Source organism: Miscanthus floridulus, chromosome 19 (assembly GCF_019320115.1).
Source record: "Miscanthus floridulus cultivar M001 chromosome 19, ASM1932011v1, whole genome shotgun sequence".
In the NCBI taxonomy this organism is placed as follows: Eukaryota; Viridiplantae; Streptophyta; class Magnoliopsida; order Poales; family Poaceae; genus Miscanthus; species Miscanthus floridulus.
The window spans coordinates 114,967,122-114,973,598 of record NC_089598.1 but is presented as its reverse complement, the minus strand read 5'-3'; positions in this window follow the sequence as shown (position 1 = coordinate 114,973,598).

Here is a 6,477-nt window from a genome sequence, read left to right as displayed (position 1 = left end):
CCGGGCAAGCTAGAACATTGCTGCCGCAACGGCCTTGCTCTGAGGGCTTCTAGGGCCCACGATGCCTAAGGATCATTGGGCCCATCATGAGATTTGCATGCTACTCGAGCGTACGGCGGCGCAACAGGCCGAGAGCTCGCTGTCCCGATGACATGAGCTTGATGCCAGCCAGCGCATGCCCTTAGAGTGACCCAACATGAACATGTCAGTCCACTAGGTGCAGCAAGGTGGCAGGCCACGCACCACGGTCCTAGTGCATGAGCGTCTTGGCCTTCACCATGACACATGCGACACCCTCGACGCCCATAGACATACCCGCGGTGATGTGAGGGAGGGGGCAAGCCGCGGCTATGTAAGGTCGAGATGGTGGACTAGAGGGGGGGTTGAATAGTCCTTTCTATAACTTAATTATGCCAGCTAACCGAAACAAGTGTGGAATTAAAGCTATCGGTCTAGCCAAGACTACACCCCTCTATCTATATTCTCTAGCACCTTGTAAAGGTCCTAATTAAGTATCAAAGGTTCCAAGCTAGCTAGAGCTCACCTATCCAATTCTAGGAGCAAGGTCACACAAACCTATGCACTAGTATTTTGCACACTGGGGAGCTACTTTTATGCTACATAAGTAAGAAGGTAACTAGTGAGCTACACAAGTTAACTAATTACAAGAGCAACTACACAAGCACAATGTATATGAAAGTAATTACAAGCTTGTGTAAGGGGATTGCAAACCAACAGGAAGAACAATGGTGACACGGTGATTTTTCTCCTGAGGTTCACGTGCTTGACAACACGCTACGTCCCCATTGTGTCGACCGCTCACTTGGTGGTTCAGCGGCTAATTGGCATCACCCGCCAAGCCCGCACATCAGGCACCACAAGAACCTACCCCAAAAGTGAGGGTAGCTCAATAACACGGTCAACTAGAGTTGCTCTTCGCGGCTCCCACGGGGAGAGCACAATGCCCCTCACAAAAGCTCTTCTCTGGAGCACCACACAAGCTTCTTGTGGGCTTCAACAGAGACCACCACTAAGCCATCTAGGAGGTGGCAACCTCCAAGAGTAACAAGCACCACCGGCTTACAAGACGACCACCTAGTGCCACTCGATGCAACCTCATGATGCAGTCGCACTAGAATCACTCACTCACTCGATTGGATGAACACTATCAAGCTCAAGTGAGTTAGAGGGCTCCCAAGCACTACCACATAAGCCATCAAGGCTCTAGTGTGCTCAGCAACCAGCCCAAGACCGACCAATGCTTGGTTTTATAGCCCCCAAGGAAATAGAGTCGTTGTACCCCTTCACTATGCACTTTTTGAACTAACTGGACTCGTAGGTCATAATGACCGGACGCGCAGGTCACAGAGTCCGGTCACAGACCTTTTAGTGCTAAAACGGCTATAACTCTTAGCTCTAAACTCCAATTTCGATGATCTTTGACATTTTGGAAAGCTTACTCAGAAGTCTACACATCCCACATGAATAATTGATCCAAATCACAATGGATCAAAATAGTATTCCAATCCAAGGACCATCCTATAGTTCGGAGTACACCAAAAAACCTTTTTCTCTTCTCTAAGTTGATCCACAACAACTCCAACTTCTTCTCCTTTGCAAATATGCCAACACCACCAAGTGTACACCTAAAAGGTCCTAATATGGCTAGAGGGGGGTGAATAGCCTATTTAAAAATCTACAAAACAACTAGAGCAATTTGATTAGTATGACAAATAGTGAAATGCAAACTTGCTCTAGCTCTACAAGGGTTGCAAGCCACCTATCCAACAATTCTAGTTGCAATGATTACTAGGCACACAACTTGCAATGTTACTCACTAAGAGCTCTCAATCTTGCTACTCTAAAGAGCTCCACTAGATGAACTTAAAATAACAAAGCAAGCTCTCAGTTCTAATTACACTAAAGAGCTTGCCACAACAAGTTTGCAAGAATATAAAAGAGTGAGTAGGGTAATTATACCACTATGTAGAGGAGTGAACCAATCACAAGATGAATACTAAATCAATCACCAGGAGAATACCAAAGGGCAAGAGACAACTAATTTTTCTCCCGAGGTTCACGTGCTTGCCGGCACACTAGTCTCCGTTGTGTCGACCAACACTTGGTGGTTCGGCAGCTAAGAGGTGTTGCACAAACCTCATCCACACAATTGGACACCGCAAGAACCTACCCACAAGTGAGGTAACTCAATGACATGAGCAATCCACTAGAGTTACCTTTCGGCTCTCTACCGGGGAAGGCACAAGACCCCTCACAATCACCACGATCGGAGCTGGAGACAATCACCAACCTCCGCTCAACAATCCTCACTGCTCCAAGCCATCTAGGTGGTGGCAACCACCAAGAGTAACAAGTGAATCCTGCAACAAAACACGAATGCCAAGTGCCACTAGATGCAATCACTCAAGCAATGCACTTGGATTCTCTCCCAATCTCACAATGATGATGAAACAATGATGGAAATGAGTGGGAGGGCTTTGGCTAAGCTCACAAGGTAGCTATGTCAATGCAAATGGCCAAGAGAGTGAGCTTGAGCCGGCCATGAGGCTTAAATAGAAGCCCCCATAAAATAGAGCCGTTGTACACCTTCACTGGGCACAACGCGGGGTGACCAGACGCTTTGGTCATATCGACCGAACGCTCCGGTCATATTGACCGGATGCAGGACCCTAGCGTCTGGTCCTCAGATCTTCGCCACGTGTCTCCTACTTCAAATGCTGATCGCCCAATCTCAATGGTCAAATGATGACTGGGCGCGTCAGTCAGAAAGTGACCAGACACTGGACCTCAGCGTCCGGTCATTTCTAGTAAGGTTCCAAACGTGAATTTTCATGACCCAGCATTTGGTCACTCAACATCTCCTCTGTGCGCCCCATGTCAGCACTGATCGGACGCACCCTACCAGCATCCGATCACTTTTAGCGCCAGCATCCAGTCAAAGACCGAAACACGCGCCCTCTGCTGCCACTGACCGGATGCACTGGTCCAACCGAGACCAGCGTCCGATCACTTTTAGTGACCTTCGTCTTTTCTGTCTAGGGCGCCGGTGGCACCGTCGAACTGTCCGCACTCTATGGGCGGACACTCCACCGATGAAGTTTCCTACCCTTGCTCAAATGTGCTAACCACCAAGTGTATCACCTTGTGCACATGTGTTAGCTTATTTTCACAAACATTTTCAAGGGTGTTAGCACTCCACTAGATCCTAAATGCATATGCAATGAGTTAGAGCATCTAGTGGCACTTTGATAACCGCATTTTGATACGAGTTTCACCCCTCTTAATAGTATAGCTATCGATCCTAAATGTGATCACACTCGCTAAGTGTCTTGATCACCGAAACAAAATGGCTCCTACTATTTATACCTTTGCCTTGAGTCTTTTGTTTTTCTCTTTCTTCTTTTCCAAATTTAAGCATTTGATCATCACCATGCCATCACTATCGTCATGATCTTCGCCATTGCTTCATCACTTGGAGTAGTGCTACCTATCTCATAATCACTTTGATAAACTAGGTTAGCACTTAGGGTTTCATCAATTAACCAAAACCAAACTACAGCTTTCAACACCACCAAGTGCAAGTGTGTTAGCATTTTCACAAACATTTTTTCAAAGGATTAGTCACTAAATTTACCACGCCACTCGATCCTAGCAACATCGCAAAGTTAGATCACTCAAGTGGCACTAGATGACCGATATGCAAACAAGTTTGCCCCTCTTGATAGTACGGCCATCTATCCTAAACCCAATCATAAACTTCTCTACACACCTATGACCGGTGAAATGAAATGTCCTATAGGTTATACCTTTGCCTTATGCTTTTCATTCCATCTCCTCCAATGTCAATGCAACACATGCACCAACATGATCAATAATGATATGATCTACTTCATATCATCATGTTACCTTATTGGTTCATTGATCTTGACCTCACTTGCTCTTCACTGTTGCATTGGTCCATCGGTGCCAAGTCTTTGCTCAAGCTTCACCACCACACGATCCATCGCTCCAAAGCCTCCAACTTGCCCTTCACGCTTGCAACTGGTCCATCAAGCCAAGCCTTGTCTTGATCTTCTCCACCTTTGTCACATGACTCCATGTCATGTCTCATATGCAATGAGCTCCTTCATCACATGTGTGAGCTTTGCAACATCTCTGAGCCATTTTCACCACCATGACATATGTTGCTCACACGCATGTACATGTGGACTAATTTCCTGTGTATCTCACATCAAACACAATTAGTCCACCTAGGTTGTCACTCAATTACCAAAATCAAACAAGGACCTTTTAGGCTACCACCCTTGTCGTGGCGGATGCTACGACAACAGCGTGGACCAAAGCCTGTGCCCCAACTTGCTGGGACCTCAGGCCTTTGGTCGACACATCCTCAATGCCGTCTTCCCACCACAGTACCGACCGCCAACCAACATCCTGAAATACTCTAGGAAATAAACCCCAAACTATGGCTCAAGGATTATTGGCTTGCTTACCAAGCTAGTGGAGCGGATAATGACAATTTCATTATCCACAACCTTTCATTGTTCCTGGCCGATTCAGCACGAATGTGATTGGAACACCTTCCACCCAATCGAATCCAAAGTTGGGTGGACCTAAAAGAGATCTTCATGGGAAACTTCTAGGGCACATATGCGCATCCTAGGAACCCCCAAGATCTCAAAAACTATTGATAGAAGTCTAGGGAAACCCTTCATCGATACATCCAGTGCTTCTCCCGATAGTGCAATGAGCTACCCAACATCACCGACGTTGACGTCATAGGAGCTTTCCTGTTTGGGACCACCTATGAGTCCCTAGTCCATAAGCTAGGATGTAAGGGCCTGTGAACCACCAAGGAGCTCCTTGACATCACCACCAACCACGCCTCGGGCGAGGAGGCGGTTGGAGCGATCTTTGACCACCTCAAGGGTAAGGCAAAGTGGGACAAGGATGCTGGTGAAGGCGCCTCCAACTGTCCCAACAAGAAGAAGAACAAGCAGCGGTGCGATGGCTTGCTCGTGGCCACCGCCGACCGCATGGGGGGTCAAAAGCCCACCGAGGGTACCCCAGACCACTTCAAGAAGCTGCTTGAAGGGCCATGCCTGAACCATGCTTTCCCCGTCAAGCATCTATACAAGGACTGTGGTCTCATGAAATGGTTCTTGTCTGAAGGCTCCAACAAGGAGGAGCATAGGAAGGAACCCAAACCGGTTGCGGACGATGCTGAGGGGAAGGACGATGGATTCCTAGTGCTGGATGGCTACCTCATGATCTTCAAAGGGTCGATGGCCTATGACTCCAAGCGCCACTAGAAGCTTACGCGCCACGAGGTCTATATGGCCGAGCCGGCCACACCTGCTTTTCTTGGATGGTCAGAGTCTACCATAACCTTTGATCGGACCGACCACCCAGAAAGCATCCCACAGCCAGAAAGATATCCTCTCATGGTTGACCCGATCATCGGCACAAAGTGGCTCACTAAGGTGCTGATGGATGGAGGCATCGACCTCAACATCATGTATGTCAAGACGCTCGATGCCATTGGCATCGACCGCTCACGCATCTAATCGACTGGGGCGCCTTTCCACGACATCATGCCTGGAAAGCAGGTTGTGCCACTTGGGTAGATCGATCTGTCCATCACCTTCGGGGATCCAACCAATTACAGGATGGAAACCCCTACCTTTGAGGTGGTTGGGTTCCACAGGACCTACCACACCGTCCTAGGACATCCATGCTATGCGAAGTTCATGTCCGTCCCTAACTACACCTATCTAAAGTTGAAGATGCTAGGTCCACATGGGGTCATCACCATCGACACCTCCTTCCAGTGCACCTCCGAGTGTGAGGTGGAGTGCTATGGGCACGCCATGGCAATGGTCACCTCTAAGAAGCTTGCGGCCATCAGGGAGGAGGTCGTCGAAGAAGCACCCGACCCCAAGCGGTTGACCAGGTCTTTTGAGCCTATAGAGGGAGCCAAGGAGGTCCTCATAGACCCTAATGGCTCCAAGGGCAAAGTGGTGCGCATTGGCACCATGCTTTCCTCCAAATAGGAAAGCGCGCTCGTCGACTTCCTCTACGCCAACAAAGACATCTTTGCGTGGAGACCCTTGGACATGCTAGGCATTCTGAGAGAAGTCACCGAGCATGCCTTGAAGATCAGGCTAGGCTCCAAGCCAGTAAAGTAGGGCTTGCATCACTTCGAGGAGGAGAAGCGTAGGCCCATCGTTGAGGAGATCACGAAGCTTTTGGCGGTCGGGTTCATCAAGGAAGTATACCACCCTGAGTGGTTAGCCAACCCCATTCTTGTATGAAAAAAGAGTGGGAAATGGAGAATGTGTGTTGACTACATGGGTCTCAACAAAGCATGTCCAAAGGATCCATTTCCTTTGCCATGCATAGACCAAGTAGTCGACTCGACCTTAGGGAGCGAAACCCTTTGCTTCTTTGATACAT